Source organism: Manis javanica, chromosome 15, assembly GCF_040802235.1.
Source record: "Manis javanica isolate MJ-LG chromosome 15, MJ_LKY, whole genome shotgun sequence".
NCBI classification, from domain to species: Eukaryota; Metazoa; Chordata; class Mammalia; order Pholidota; family Manidae; genus Manis; species Manis javanica.
Window position 1 is genome coordinate 47,245,081 of NC_133170.1, and position 16,342 is coordinate 47,261,422.

The 16,342-nt window shown below is 45.5% G+C and overlaps 1 long non-coding RNA gene and 1 pseudogene across 2 annotated transcripts; one reads left to right on the forward strand and one right to left on the reverse strand.

Annotated features, from left to right (window-relative positions):
* Positions 1-7,433: 7,433 nt before the first annotated feature.
* LOC140846564 (uncharacterized) lies at positions 7,434-11,734 on the reverse strand. Of its 2 annotated transcripts, none has more exons than XR_012125780.1 (4): positions 11,178-11,734; positions 10,287-10,424; positions 8,559-8,678; positions 7,434-8,166 (listed from the first exon to the last, which is right to left on the reverse strand). It is a non-coding gene; the product is annotated as an uncharacterized lncRNA (long non-coding RNA). The 2 variants fall into 2 exon arrangements; XR_012125781.1 differs by having other exon boundaries at positions 11,174-11,734.
* Positions 11,735-13,353: 1,619 nt separating this feature from the next.
* Positions 13,354-15,132, forward strand: LOC118970581 (deoxynucleotidyltransferase terminal-interacting protein 1-like; annotated as a pseudogene).
* The last annotated feature ends 1,210 nt before the right edge of the window (positions 15,133-16,342 follow it).

Genomic DNA, 16,342 nt, shown 5'->3' on the forward strand with positions numbered 1-16,342 from the left:
TCCACCCTCGGCCCTCCTGCCGCTGAGTCCTCCATTTAACCCACTCCCTTTCCCATTTCTGGCTTCTGCAGATCAGAAATAAAAACCTGCCCCAGAGCACAGTCCGATCTCCCATGCCTTTCTGTGGCTTAGTTGAGCTTTACGCTTAAACCCTTATTCTGATCTTTGTTTCATGTTTACAGATGTGGATTCCTTTTATTCCTTTCCCCTGACAGGAATAATCCCTCTGGAATTTAAGCTTTTAAAGAGTAGCTCCTTAGGTTATCCGAGAGGCAGCCCTCCTCCAGCAGAGGGGGGTCTGCGGTTGGCAGCAGTGTGGAGACACAGCTCCCGGCGCTGGGAGGGCTGGGCTTGGGCAGCCCGCAGGAAGGGAGCCTGGCCCTCAGCTCCACCTGGCCTCTGCCCTCCCCAGCTTCCCTCTGCTTCGTACTGGTGAGCAGCCAGGCAGCCTTAAAACAGAAGAGGGAGGGCCGGGGTGGGCAGGAGAAAGTGACAATGAAGTGTTACCTGCAGCCAGGCAGGGGAAGGACGCATGAGCCACAGTCTGCCCACCCTGGGGCAGGGCCTCTGGGTTTTTAGGCTCCCTGGATACTGACACATGAAGACACCCGAGAGCAGGATTACAGAGTGTGGTGGGCACTGACCCGCTGCCCAGAACCCTTGTCAGCGGCCTGGCAGCCAGGAGGAGGGCCGTCAGGGGCAACCTGGGCCATCACGCCTCCAGGACCTGCTGCAGCTGCAGAGCCACCTTGCCCAGGGACAACGCTGAGAGACACGGGGTCAGCGAAGGGATGGCATCTCAGTGCTGCTTCTAGCTGCCTTTTGCTCCTCTCACAGCTGGTCATGAAAGGAAAGGAGCGACACACAGCAGCAATTCACCGGAGAATTCCGCTTTATTAGGGAAAGATGCTGGGTTATATAGGAAGGGGCATGAGCTGATTGAGGTGTCACTTCTACGGGGCTGGTGGCTATTGGCTAGGTGCTGGGAGTGGGAGGGGGGAGAGAGGTGATTGGTCTTCAGTTGGCGCCGTCGGGGAGACCCGGAAGAGAAGCTGGAAGTTTGCCATCTTACTGGTGGGGGCCCTTCAGGTCCTAAGGATGGATGCTCCCTGATAAGCATCCTACTCACAAACTCTGAGTCCACAGCCTCAGGAGCCCAGCTTGGGATGGCTGGCATATAAGTTAACACTTCTAACACATAAAAATGCAAGGCACTTGTGAAAAAAAAACCAAAACTCAACCAGGTAAAGTTGAAGATCTAATTGGTTTTATTAACCAATTCATGAATCAAGTAGCAACCTACCTAGTAAGTAGGGATAATGCTCTGAGTTGTATAAAGTGGAAGATTTTTATAAATAGGAGGGTGGGGCAGAAAGTTACTAACAAAAAAAAATGTAGGGATTGTTTCCAGTAAGTACCCTCCTTTAGGAGGAGCAAAGACTTTATGCAAATTACCTGCTGGGAAGTAACAATCTGATTGGTTTAAAATTCCACTCCTGGGAGAGGCTGAACCTGCAATTAGGTTGGGCAGTTAAGCCCCAGCTTGACCATTTAGGAGACGTGACCTCATGCTGTGCCTGCATTTTCTTTTTAACACACTATAGTTGTACTTTCACAGGACAATTAGAAAGCTAATTTTTTCAAGGTTGATAATTTTTTCAAGGAATTCCTTCAATTCTCAGTGTTTACCTTTCCGTCTATCATGTGGAGATAAGAAGTCCTAGGAAGTAATTACTGTTATTCTTTCTCATGGAGGAGCCAGGCGAGGATCAGAGAGGACAACTTGCCTAGATGTGACACAACTTCGAGCAGAGCCGGATTTGAACCAGGCAGTCTGGTTCCAGAGTGTGTGCGGTTGGGCACGACACCCACCATCCTCTCAGGGCTTCTTATGTCCTCCGTGGCTGGGGCACGAGGTCAAGAATTGTGTCTTAATCTCAACACTAGGGTCAGGAAGGTAAAAAGTATAAAACTATGAGAGAAAAGACTAGCACAAACCTGCATATAAATGGCAAATCTTGCAGTAAAATGTTCAGAAGCTGAACCCAGGACTCTCACAGAGATATAAAATGAGCCTATGCCAAACATTTGTTAACTGACTGTGTCGGTTTCCTGGGGCTGCTGCGACAAATTACCACAACCAACAGACATTTCCGTTGCAGGTCTGGGGGCCAGGAGCCCCACATCAAGGTGTGGCTGATGACCACACTCCCTCCGAAGGCTCACAGGGAGAAGCCTTCCCTGCCTCTCAGCTTCTAGTGATGGGGCGTTTTCGTAGCCTCCTTCGTTCATGGCCTCATTTCCTGCCTCTGTGTCATATCATCCCCACCTCCTTGTTGCTACACCTCTGCTCTGTCTTCTGAGAACACTTATTGGATTTAAATCCCACACGGGGGATCCAGGATGATCCCATCTCAAGATCCTGGATTTAATTTCATTTGCAAAGATCCTTTTTCCAAATAGGTTGACATTCACAGTTTCAGGGATTCAGACATGACCTTCTTTCTGAGAGCTACAATTCAGCCCACTACACGCCTTAATGAGGGAACCAGCAGGAGGATAAAATTAATTCAAAGGAAAATTTGAGAAGAAGAGGTCTATCTAGCTAGTCAGCAAAGGGATGCTGAAATAACCTTGCTAATTTAGAGACAAATTGAATGGTTAATGTCTCATGATGCAATAAAACAGTGACCTTTGGGGTTATCTTTGCCCACAGACAGAGATCTATTTGGACAAAAATCTTTAAAGTCAGCACATGACTTTACAAATTCACCCTAATCAATAGTAAATAGTAAATTAAAGTACATCTCTTAGACCAGTGCTCTATCATAGAACTTTTTTCAGTGATGGAATGTTCTGTATCTGGGCTGTCCAATCCAGTAGCCCCTAGCCACATGTGGTTAAATAGCACTTTAAATGTGGCTCCCATGGTTGAGAAACTGAATTTTGAATTTTATTTAATTATAGTTAAAGTTTAAATAGCCACAGGGGGCTCATGGCTACCATATTGGATGGTGTGGCTTTAGGAATTAAATAACCCCTACCAGGACCTGATAGATAGTGTTCTGATGTGACATTGAAAGGATATACTGCTGCCTTATTTCCAAATTTTCATAATTTTCCAGAAGATATTAACAGCATACCTCAGATTGGGCAGGTTGTGGGGAATGGTGGGGACTGTGGAGAACTGACAATTGCATGTCTGTGTAATCAGGAAAGCACTTTGTTGCCCTCTTGCCAGGACTATTCACTTTTCAGAAGCCAGGCATGTGGGTTTTTTATGCAAAAATCTCTTACTATTTAGAGATTAGCCAATTGGTGATCTCCACTTTAGGGAAAATTGGCACATGCTAATTAGCCTGCATAATCTGTTCTTTCTAGTTACCCTTGTTAATAAGCTACACCATCCAGCACTATGCCTAGCACATATCTGACCCCCTATCCTCAGTAGTAAGTTCATTTCAGTTCAACAAACATTCATGGAACACTATTGCCTACCAGGGATTGGCCAGGAAACAGGTCATTACAAGGATGAATGAGACACTGTCCTTGTCCTCACAGGCTCCCACACTGACAGACACAACACAAAGTGGATTGTGCAGTGCAGTGACAGTGGGGAGCCTCAGGTGTCCTGGGAGTCAGGACACCCCACTCCAGCTGGGCAGCTAAGGCAGGAGAAGACAGCAGAGCTGAACTCTGAGTAATAGTCGGCCAGGTGAGGTGAGAGGGGAAGGGTATCCTGGGCAGAGGCACCAGCAGGGTGGAAGAGGGGAGGAGTGTGGCTCTGGGCACAGCATGGCATGTGAGGGAAACTTAGAGAAGTAGCATTACTAGCGCTTAAAATCTGGGTCCAGCTGTGGCAGGAAATGTAGGGGGAGAGGAAGCAAAGGTTAGATCATAACAGGTATTATTATCTCCATATTATTAGGTGTTTCCAAGGGGTGGAGAGAAGTAGCCATCTCCATATCAATAGGTGATTACCAGGGTGGGGGAGCGAGGGTATATCTGGACCACAGAGGTTTGGTGGGGTCCATAATGTGAAGGATGTTTTATCACTGGCTTATCAAAAACAGTGGAATGAATGAGTGGATGAATATATTAATTCAACAAATAGTCTCCAGTGCTTGGCAGTGAAATCACTAGGGATACTGGAAACTAAAATAGTGGAGTGTGTCTTCTCATGGGGTTTACATTCTACCCGGGTGAGACAAACTGTAAACAACTGAACAGATGCATATATAAGAGAATTCTTCAGCCTTGCAGAAGAAGAAGGCAGAAGATGGGCAAAAATGAGTGGAAGCTGTATGTGGCTGGTAATTAGGTAGCTGCTCTGGGAAGGTGGTATTTGATCTGGGACCTGAATGTCAGGAAGGAACTGCCCATATAATGACAGAGATTTTAAAAGTACAACACTCCAAGTTCTAAGCACTAAGAATCCTTTGGTTATTTTTTTTTTAATAAAGCCAGACAATTTTTAGAAAATTTTATAAAACCCAACAATTTTATAAAAAGCTATAAACAGTTTTAATAGCTACACAAAAAAAATCTAAATAGGAAAACAAAGAGCATCTGAGAAGAGAAGAGAGAAAAATCACATTACTTAGTGAGTAAAAATGATCTTACTACCTTAAGGTCACTTCTGTTTTTAGTTAGAGTGCATTCCCCTCTGTGCGTAAAATTGCAATATCTCCAGACTCTCTCGCCTGGCCTTAGTACATCTCCATATTATTAGGTGTTTCCAAGGGGTGGAGAGAAGTACCATCTCCATATCAATAGGTGATTACGAGGGTGGGGGAGGATGGGTATATCTGGACCACAGAGGTTTGGTGGGGTCCGTTTTTACAGCCAGTTTGCAAGAGACATGGGCGAACAGAAGTGGACTGCTTGTAAGCAGTAAGGTTTCTCCCATTTTATTTCTCCCTTTGATTGATTTTGGCTTCAAAGGTAATTTGCCGTAGGCTGGGAACTTATTTCCCCTTTCCCCACCACCCCAGTAGTTACACCCTCAATCTGGACCCACATGCTTATGTATCTTATATAATTGATCAGAATTAAGTGTATATGCAATTTCATACTCAGTTCTTTTCACTTTAACATTATAAACATTTTCTGTCATAACCCTAGTCCTGATATAATTATTGTCCATCCAGTGGGCCTGACATCTAGTATTTATCCTTTTCACTGATATACATTTGGGTTATTTTATAAATTTTCATGCTTATAAACATCTTTGCACGTACATCTTTTTCTTCTTCTTCTTTTAGATAACTTCCTTAGGATAAATTTCTTGAAGTGTGAGTTCCTGTGTCAAACAGAATACTTAATGTTGGAGCTTTTGATGCAATTTGCCAAACTGTTTTGTCAAATGGGACAGGAAAGGAGATAGAGGCAGGGAGTGTGTGCATGCATGTGTGTGCGTGCATATTGCACACATGTATATGTGTCAGGATGTGAGCAGGCAAAAATATAAGCTTCATCCTCTGTGAGGGTAGGATCTTGGTCTGCTTTGCACATTATTATATACACAGTGCTTGGCACACAGCAAGCACTCAATGGAATGAGTGACGGACTTCTAAGCTCAGGTTTTGCTGCTCAAGATTTGCAGCTGAACGCATTATGCTCCAAAGGATAGACATTTGCCTGTCAAGAATGAATATTTTGCATCATTCTTCTTTTGCAGCTTTGGCTTTGACTTAAAAAAAAAACCCAGAAACTACATAGGTATTTATGGAGATTGAGCCAAGGCGGCAGGCTGAGCACACATTCCAGTCTCTCCTTCCAAATTTCTAGAAAAGACTTAAAAGATGCACATGCCTTGTGTTATATATCCATTTACATGTGTGTGTGTTTCTGCACCCCATCCAGGCCCTCCCCCACTCGCTGGCCCCAGGCCATGGTAACTCACACAGAGCCCCATGGGGCCTCCACTACAAGATGAGCCCTGTCTTTCATTGCTTGGGTTCTTATAAACAGCCTCTGAGACTAAGATCTGTAGGAAGCTGATTTGTTAGGAGATATTCCCAGCAAGTAGGGATAGGAGAGTGGGGAAGTGGGGTCAGGAAGGGAGGAGGCCCTCCAAGGGTGTGATGGCAAACAGGGCCCTCAGCCGGTAACTGGTATCGCACAGGGAACTCTGCAGACAGCACCGCTCACACCTCCGAGGTGGCCCCGTCCGGGGTGAGGGACCTGGAGGATTTGTATTCCCTGTTCTCTGTACTCAGCAGCACATTACCTGTCCCCAGGGACATTACCTCCCAGCACTCCCAGCTCTTGGGGTACAGAGCAAAGTGTGGTCCGACAGGCTGAGGCCTGGTCAAAGGCATACACAGATGCCAGCTGTTGGGAGCAAAGCATACAGGAGCTTATTTAGATGAAAAAGGCAAAGAGACTGAGGGCAGGTGGATGGAGCCCTGCCAGCTCCTGCTTCACATGCACAACAGTAATCCCCATGAAATCTAACCCCATGAAAGGAGACGTCACATTTAACCAAGAAAAGAACAAACAGAAAATGAAGTTAATTGAAAAAGACAGAAGAGAACTTGAGGATAAGTTTGATCCGTATCTTCATGGGCACAGAAGCAGATATTACATCTGCTGAATCAAAGAGAGGTCTTGAAAATTAAGTTTTTGATCACTGACATTTAAAAAACAGTAGATGGGTAATATAGCAGAATGGAAACAGCTGAGGAACACAGTAGAGAGCTGGAAAGCTAAACTAAGGAATTTCCTGGAAAGAGATGAGAAGTATGAAAGCGTTAGGGACATGGGAAATTATTTCATAAGCTCTCACAGCCATCTAATAGCCTTTTCAGAAACAGAGGACAAAGAGGATAGATGGGAGAAAATACTTAAAAGACAATAGAGAAAAAATTTCCAAAGTTAGTGAAATACACTAACTTTTGTTCAGAGCAAAAGTGCTCAGCAAGACCCAAGCAGGAAAAATGAAAAACGCCACATACAGAGTGGTGACAACATGGTGAAATTTCAGAACACCAGAGACAAAGAGAAAGTCCTAAACTTCCCAAGAGAAAAGCAGATTATACACTGGGTGAGGGAGTGGGGATGATATAGTGACCTCAGACTTCTCATTAGCAATAGTTGATGGGAAAAAAACAGTAAAGCTAGATCTTTAAAATCCTGATGGGAAAAGGTGGTGAACATAGACTTCGAGTGAAAACGTCATTCACATGGGGAATGAAATAGGCATTTCAGACAAGTGAGAACTCAGAAAATACACCACTTCCAAGCCCAGTTTGAAAGGCTTGCTAGAGAATGTCCTCAACAGGAAACAAAAATTAAGAGATACAGCAGCATAGAGAAGCAAACAAGAAATGACTGAGAAAATAAACTGGCAAAATGTAATGTCAAGAAAACAAGTATTAGGATCTCTGTTTATTGAACCCTGACTATGCAAACACTTAGAACATGTGCAACAAATAGCAACTTTGCTGATGGTCATTTTCAAAGAAAGTGTCAACCAACAAGCATTTCCAAATGGATAACCTCTGTAACATCTTAATGAACTCCACTGAAAATTGGTACATGCAGAGACAGGCCCTCCCCAGTCATGACACGGCGACTCAGGTTATATGGAGCTGTGAAATTAGGGTCTGGGTAGAGCCCCATACCTGGGTGTTTGTCAACTGGACCAACAAACAATCCTTGTCGGTTGAAAGAACATTCTGGATAACACACAGTCCCACTGGTTGGTGTTCTCTCTTCTCAAACCACAGGTTCTCTTATTCTGTTAAAACTGTGTGGTTGACTCAGAATGAATTTGTATAATTCACCCTTCTGGTCTTTCTATTAGGTCACTTAAATTATTCCACTGAAACCTGCCAAAAGCTTTTAAACCTTTAGCTTGACACAAAGTGAAATTGAGTAACAAATGAGCTCAAGCCACTGGTGGAGCTCTTATTTGAAAAGAAAGGGACAGAGCTGCTTCTGAAGGGTTTTGCTTCTGCCCCCCTCATTTATAACACCTCCGAGAAGTTTAAAATTATTTGCTTTTCTCGAATTGATTTGATCCTTTTTGGAGTTAGCTGCCTCTTCTTCCAGGGCAGGCGGGGGGTGTCAGGGTGGCTGCCTTTGCTTTGGGAGTCTTGTCCCTAGGTTAAGACAGTGCATTCTTGTTTCCAAGTCAGCGACTTCAGTGATATCCATCTCCTGGGGGATTAGAGATTGTTAATTACTTTCTGAGAAAGAGAGCCTGCAGCTCTGCAGCTTGGCAGGTTCGCTAAAAATAGAGGCTATAGGTTATTTTTAAAAACCCTCATGGAGAGATCATGACCATGAGTCACATTCATCTCCGGAGTTTGCCTGCTGAAGGAAAACCACATGGCTCTGTGGATGTTTTAAGCCCTCCCTGAAACCGCCACCTCTGCGGAACAGTCGCACCAACCACCCAAGAGGAAATGGAGAAGAATTTGTGCACATGGAATTTTAAGACTCAATTTAGCTTAAAATAGATATTCCATATTGAAAGGGTGTACACTATTTGCTCAACGCTAGCGCTTAACTTGTGATTGTTGTGCTGCCGGACAGCGATTTCTACTTACGGTTAGCTGTATTCTCTTCCTTTCCTGGGAATATTCACAATCTAATGAAGAAATATCCACTGAGGACAAGTTCTATGCCATGGGAGGGATCAGTCTTCTCTGAGACATCAATTTCACTTGCTTATAGAACATTAAAAAGAAATTTTAAGTGATAAATGCATTAATCTACAGCTACTTGTGATTAGGCTGTTCTGGCTAAAATGGAATACATTATCTGCAAGACATCTTTCATACTCCCAAGGCACTTTAAAATAATGAAAACATATAAAATAATATCTAAGTAATTAAAGTAATGGCAAATAAAAACTTAACATTATATGGAATTGCCTATTGGAGTAATATATCTCTCTTTATAAGCCCTTTGTGATATTGCTATTAATTTTTAAGTAACAAAATACTGCTCTTGAACCAAAAATGGGATGTTAACTAACACATATACTATTAATTGCTTTGCAAATGCACAGTGCTAAATTCTAGTTTATAAAAATAAACCTTTGAGATTATCTAATAAAATCTACACACAGTGCCCACTCCTGAATTGTCTAAGCAGTGGAGATTCCCCATACTGAAGCTATAAAAATCGCTTCCTGAGATCCTATGCCTCTCCTCTGAGCTGGTGTGTGTACATCAGGAAACAGGGCCCTGTGCCCCCTTCTCCCCACCTTGCTGAGCTCTCTCTCTCAGGCAGTCAGGCTCCTTCCCTGATGGCTCAGGTCTGTATTCTCCCATCCCCTTTCAGCTAATGGATTTTCTGACCAACAAGCAGACACTTCTTAAAACAATGTCACCTTCTGGCAGATGATATGCTGTCCCCAGAGCAGCCTGTTCTCTCAGCAATCTCCTGCCATCATGAGTCCCTAGTCCCATGTGTCCACGGATGTGGCCTGATGACCTGGCTTCTCTTTATCCACGCAGTGTGATTGATTCAGCTTATCCTGAGGTACCCAGCCCCTTGGACGCATTCTCTGGGGTCCACATGCAGTGCCCCACTGTACAAACCACTGTCCCCCAGACTAGGGCTAGGAAGCAAGGTGTGTGAGGTAGGAGTCAGGTAAGTGCAGGGTGGGCTTGGACAATGGCCAGAGTGAGCTCCGCTCTCACATACCTTCACCCAGACTTGGTCACAGTTCAGCTTTCTAGCCCCCAAGTGACAAGTAAGAGTCACCAAAAATAGCAAGTACAGGCATGGAGGGGAGTCAAAGTAGAAGGTTACTGAAAAGTGGGTTCAAGGCCCCCTTTTCCTTGACTCCCTGTATTACCAATTCTTTACAAGAATGATTTTATGGCAATGGTATCCCTGAAACCCACAGGATGGGCTCCTCAGCTGGTGAAACAAATCGTGGTTAACAGAAGGAACCATGTTTCTTACCAGCACTTCCATTAACTCTTTAGAAAGAAAACACATGCTATGTATACACATAGACTCATGACATTGTCTAACATTTTTAAGGCTACCCATATTCCTCCTAGAGATTCTCAATGTACACTAACATATTAGAGGTTCTGAGAATTCTTGTAGAAGAGAAAAGCAGTCTGTTTAAATTTGTTTCAAGCAGCCCTTCCTTGATCACAGAACCCCTCTTTGGTAGCCAACTCTTACCACCACACAGAGCTGGTGCTCTGGAGGAACTCAGGAAAGCGAGATGAAGTAGACTGCGCTTGGGTTTCACGTGGAAGGCAGGGACTCAGAACCCGGTCAGGAATCATGGCACCCAGCATGCTACTCACCCACACCCAGAGCCGTAAACTGACAGGGTTGGACCAGGTAAACCCTCCTGTCTGGAAGATGCCAGAGCCCTGTGACTTCTCTTCTTTCCTTCTCTGGTGACACCCTCCGGTGGTGGGTCCCAGGGGGGAAGCATCATTCTGTAAAAATGTGTGAGGCCCCAAATCGGTCCTCTCAGACTGGGCTGCCAGTTGAGAATAACTTTGAAGTGGTATTTCAGGAGAATTCGGGGAAGCATTTGCAATCAGGAAATTTGCTTTCCTTAAATATGTCAGTTATACATTTAGGTAAAATCAAACAGTGGGGTAACTGAAGAACACCATTCTCACTGCTAGTTCAGAGGCTGAGAAGAAACCCAGAAGCAGAAAGACATACCAAGACTACAACCCCCAAAACCTTTCAATAACATTGAGGAGGCTCAGGCTCCTGATTCTGCATCTGAGTGTGATGTCAGTTAATTCCAGCTTCAGGCAAACCCTGGATGTTAACACTGATTAATTGTCAGCCTAATCTTTACTCAAATATATCAGTACTTTTAAGGTCAACTTAAAAAGGCAAATATTTGCCCCCTGTGCTAACTAAAGTAACTAACTTTTAAATAATAAATAGACTTTGCTTGAATCACTAATAACCATTCTTTGTTATTTTTCTCCCAAGTCTTAAGAGATCTTCTCTAGCAAACTGTATTTACTAAGCCATAAATTTGTTTTCCCTTTAAAAAAATGAATCCAAAACATGCACTTGGCTGTCTTCCCAGTTGAAAGCAGGCACTTGTTATACCTGAGTTATATTCATTCGTTCAGTTTTAAAATCTTTGTTTATTTTGTCCTAATGTAGTTTGTAGTTAAGTAAATGAGCAGAACTTCCAGGATTCTGCATAACAAAATACCTACTGAATCCTGGTGGCCGCTCACCCCGCAGCTGCTGCTGACCAGGCTTCATGGAACACCATTCAAGCACGTTTTAATTCGTCCTCTCGTAGTTTTCAGCAGACAGCTGCGGGACCTTTCCTGGGAGAGACTGTGTCCCACTGAAATTTCCTATCTTCAGTGTAGTAAACCTGTCACCAAGATCATAAAAAATTGGTAGGGAATGCTTATTAAATGCAGATCCATGATGCTCTGTGACAGCCCCCTTCCATGCATGCCTGGAGAGGGGCCGTTGGGTTGGCTAGCCCCCCACACCGTGCCCTAAGGCAGTGAGGTACGGTTAGGAGCTCTTTGAATCGTGGATTCCTTCTCTAGCAAACTGCATTTACTAAGTCATAAATTTGTTTTCCCTTTAAAAAGGAACCAGTGTGTCTGGCTGGCTTTGCCCCAGATTCACTAAGGACAGATACAAGGATAAAGATGGGGGGTCTTATTCCCTGGGTGCCCTGCCCTTGGAGAAAGGAGAGAATCAAACTAGTGAATGTAAATACCATCTCAGAGTGGGTTAATATTTCTGAGACAGCAATCTTAACTCCCCTGGTTGCTTTTCGCCCATCCCACCCCTTCCCACCAATTCAGTCCTGAGAGGCAGCCGTGAGCACATTGCCCCAGGGGAGGGATGTGTCTGGACAGAACGGTAGGTAATAAAGCTGTTCTCCCTGCTGCAGCTCCAGGAGCTGAAAAGATGTGTGTGGAAGCAAGATGTTAGAGAGAATTGATATTTGAGGGAAGTGGGTGGAGAGAGAGGGGTGCATCTGGGGAGAGAAGCCACATGCCCTGCTCCCTAGCAGAACTGCAGGCAGGCGGCAAAACCTGTGAAGGCCAAGTGCTGGGGCTCTGCTTCCACCAGAGCTCCACAAGGGCACTGCGACCCCACGGAGGACTCAGCACTGCAGTGTCCGGGCAGGACTGTCAGTGTCTCCAAGTTCCGTCCCTTGACAAGGCACAGAACGGCAGAAGGAGGCCTCGTCCCAGCACAGCACCCAGAGAGGCAGTTTGGCGTCTCTGGGTGAGCAGAGCAGAGTGTTGACCCGGGACCCGGTGCGCTCCTCCAGTGATCTGACAGGACAGGACCCTGAAAGGAAAGGTGAAAACTTGATTTAGCTTAACCTTCCACCATTCTACGAAGAGTGAAAACTTAAAATAGGAATTATGTGAGTTGTTTTGAAAATTAAACTGTGTTGATTTTCTGTCGGAGTCATGGGCTAACATTTCTGCCCACAACCTGCACAGGAGATAAGGGGAAAGGGGCCCAGCGCTCGGAGCACAGGACCCCTGTCCAGCTTCCCTCCCACCTGCCTCCTCACTAATTTCCCAAACTGGTGGACCCCTTGTCCTCTGAGGAGCCATGTGCCTCCCTCCCCAGCAGCCCGGAGCCTGCTCCCAAGTGGTCGGTGTGACTCTGAACCTGGGGCTTAGGGTATAGGCCTGGAGGTCTGATGCCAAGGACTCAGTTTCGGAGAGCACTGGTAGTGGACTGTGAGGAGGAGCACGGCGGAATGGGCTCCGCACCTCCGGGCCAAGCTGGGCGCATGTGAGGGCACGCAGGGGTAAGGGAAGGGCAGGAAAGGCCAAAGGGAAAATCGGGGATTTTTTTCCCATTTGCCCAGATTCCTGGTCTTTTTTTTTTCTTCAAGTTTCCTGTGGCAACAAATTGAGGATGAGGAGAGAAGAAAGGTTTAATTTGTCCCATCATTAAACCCATTACCCCCACGTGTACCCTACAAAAGGAATAAAAACTACACACACATCCACACCCTAACAAAATACCAGGTAAAGGAGAGAGCTGGTGGGTGTATTCTTGGATGGCTTGGGTCTGTTGGGTTTCTGGGTCCCCGCAAGAGGTCCAGTCGAATTATGTGGGCCGGGAAACGGGCATATTAAAATCTACAGTTTTCAAAGACTGAACGTCTGGAGCCTCGATAAGAGAAACACTGCCTTCTGCTCTCCACCCCAGCGCATGAAAACCTGTTCCCCTCATCCAGCCCTGCATTTCTCCACCGGCCTCAGACCAGCAGGAGAACAATCCTTGACTGAAAACCCACAATCCACACCCGAGGTGCCACGGGTCCAGACAGGAAGCCCCAAACCCCGCCCCCCCCACACACACACATCTCCGAGCATCCGAGAACCCCGCGACATGTAGCAGTTTGGTTCCCATGGTAACTCCTTAGCGGGCTGCGTCGCGCTTCCGTGTCTGCGAGCTGAGCGCTTCTGTGACATCACGGGGCCACTTCCCGGCCGGTGGCAGGGTCGGACCGAGGTTGCGGTTGGGAAGTGGCCCCGTGGAGGCCATTGGCGACGTCGAGCAGCCGCGGGGACCTGGCGGGGCTGAGCGGGGCGGCCCCGAGCTGGGAGACACGGGCGCAGCAGGGCAGCTGGTTCTCAGGAACCCTTGGAATATGATGATAAAGCACCGGCAGGTGCAGCGAAGGGGCCATCGCCCACAGATTTCGACAAGTTTCACAGACCCTTCCATCTCCATGGACCTCCTCCGAGCTGTCTTGCAGCCTAGCATCAAGGAGGAGATCCAGACTGTCTTCAACAAGTACATGAAGTTCTTCCAGAAGGCAACACTAAACATGCGAGATGTCGGGGAAGACGTGGATGCAGAGCAGCTGACCCAGGAGGCCTGTCGGAACTGCCTAGAACAGGCTAAACTACTGCTTCCTGGTGGAGGAAAAGTAATGCCCAGATCGATCCCTGAGCTCCCAGTATTAAAGCATGCCAGGCAGGCAGAAGAGGAATGTGCCCATCGCGAAAGCCCCATTCCCAAAGAGAGGAAGGGACGGCCTCTTGGACACATGATCTCAAATGACCCGGCAGCTGCCGGCATGGTACGGAAACCAAAATCCTGTGAACCACATCCTGTGAACCCAAAAAGTGGGACCCAGCTCGGCTGAATGAATCTACCACCTTTGTGTTGGGATCTCAAGTCAACAAGGCCCTGGGGATGGGGACACCAGAAGGAGAATCTACATCAAGTACCCATACCTCTTTAAGTATGCAGCTGACCCCCAGGACAAGCACTGGCTGGTTGAGCAGCATCACGTGCGGGCAACAGAGGGGAAGATGGCCTGCCTCCTCATCGAGGAGGACATCCGGGACCTCGCTGCCAGTGATGACTACAGGGGGTGCCTGGACCTGAAGTTAGAGGAGCTGAAGTCCTTTGCCCTACCCTCCTGGATAGTTGAGAACATGAAAAAGCACATGGAGACACTACGCAGAGAATGAGCATCGTGCTGTTGGAGCATCTTCACAAACCTGAAGCCCACTCCCCTGGGGACACTTGGCAGCTCCCCTCCATGGCCCTCATACCCATATGGGTGAGGCCACGGCTGGGACTGCTCCTAGGTGATCTCAGCAGCATTAAGCTGTGCCTGGGCTAGTTTGTAGTGACCTTCACTGCAGAGCACCCCCAGACTGGCATGTAGTTATACTTTTGTAAAGTTATTGGGATAAGATAGTTTGTAAATAGTTTGTAACAAAAACACAGATGATGAAAAAAAAAAAGCCTAAAAATAATTTGTTGAAAGGAATAAAAGAAAACTTGAATAAGTGGAGAAATAGCATGCTCCTGGAAAAGAACAATAAATTTTATAAGCATCAAAAAAGAAAATACCAGGTAAAGAGGTCAAACTCATCTGCTTCCAAATGGGGAACAGAATCCCAGAATTCATCCTGCAGTTTCACTAAAATCCAGGAATCAGCAGGTAAAAGCAGAGAGACTGCTTTTCTTTAAAGAGGAAAAAATGCTTTTAAAACCCAAAGGTCTTAAATTTAAGATTTGGCCCCTCTGACAATCACTTATGAGAAACTCTGAATCTGTTCCTGTTTCTTCTATTTTTTAGATTCCACATACAAGTGAAATCATACAGTATTTGTCTTTCTTTGTCTGACTTATTTCACTTATCATAATATCCTCTACATCCATCCATGCTGTCGCAATAACAAAATTTTCATTCTTTACTGTAATATTCCATTGTATATAGCTGCCATGTCTTCTTTGTCCATTCACCTGTCAATGGACATTGAGGTGGTTTCCATATCTTGTCTATTGTAAATAATGCTGCCATGGCAGTGGGGGATGGATGGCAAAATAAGTAAAGGAGATAAAGAGGTACAAAGTTCCAATTATAAAATAAGTAAGTCACCAGGATGGTACAGCAAGGGGAATACAGTGAAAAATATTGTATATTGTAATGACCTTGCATGGTGACAGATGATAGCTACACTTAGTGTGGTGAGCATTTTCATAATGTATATAATGGCTGAATCACTGTGCTATACACCTGAAGTATATTGTAAACCAACTGTACTTCAATTCAAAAATATTTTATGATTCTATAAATACCAGTACATTTTTACTCTTTTTATTATCAATAAATGGACATAACAGCATTGCAAAAAGTAAAATAAGGAAACTTTCTTCATGAGACCCAACTCTCAATAGCCTACCCAGCTAATAAAAAAATATGTATGTGGAAGCCTGAAATAATCCAAATTAATAATTCTGGCCATTAATTTTAGCCTCCTCCCTCACTGAGAGATTTAAGAACTGCTGAAACATCCCAAAATTGATGAACTGAATTAGTTTCACTTCTCACAGCCTAGCATCCGGTGAAGGGGCTGATGAGTAATGGGTGTGCCCCACAGGAAGGAAATTCAGGGAAGCAGGAGCGGGACAGGAGTGCCACATGGGCTGGTAACCAAGCCCTCAGTGACTCAAAGCTGCCTGGACTTTTAGCCAAATCTGGTTTGGGTTTTACTTCTGCAGGTTTCATTAGCTATTAGAAATGAAAATTAAACTTCCCCAGAAAATATTTCCTTGCTTCCCTCCCTCACTTCCTTCCTGCCCGCCCTCCCGCCTCCCTGCCCGCCTGCCCCTCCAGCAGCCTGTCTCACCATCGGTGTCACGCCGGGATGCCAGGAGCCTGAAAGTAGAGGTGGAATTACCTCCACTGAGTAGTAGAGCCCTGGACTCTAACTCAGTTCCAGGAGGAAAAGACAACTTGAAGGAAGCCAAACTTGTCTTTGTTGGTAACTTTTATTAACATATATTCTAACCAGATGCCTTGACCTTGTGTCTTTCAATATGAGCCCTGAGAGAGTGAGCCAAGCGCATTGCT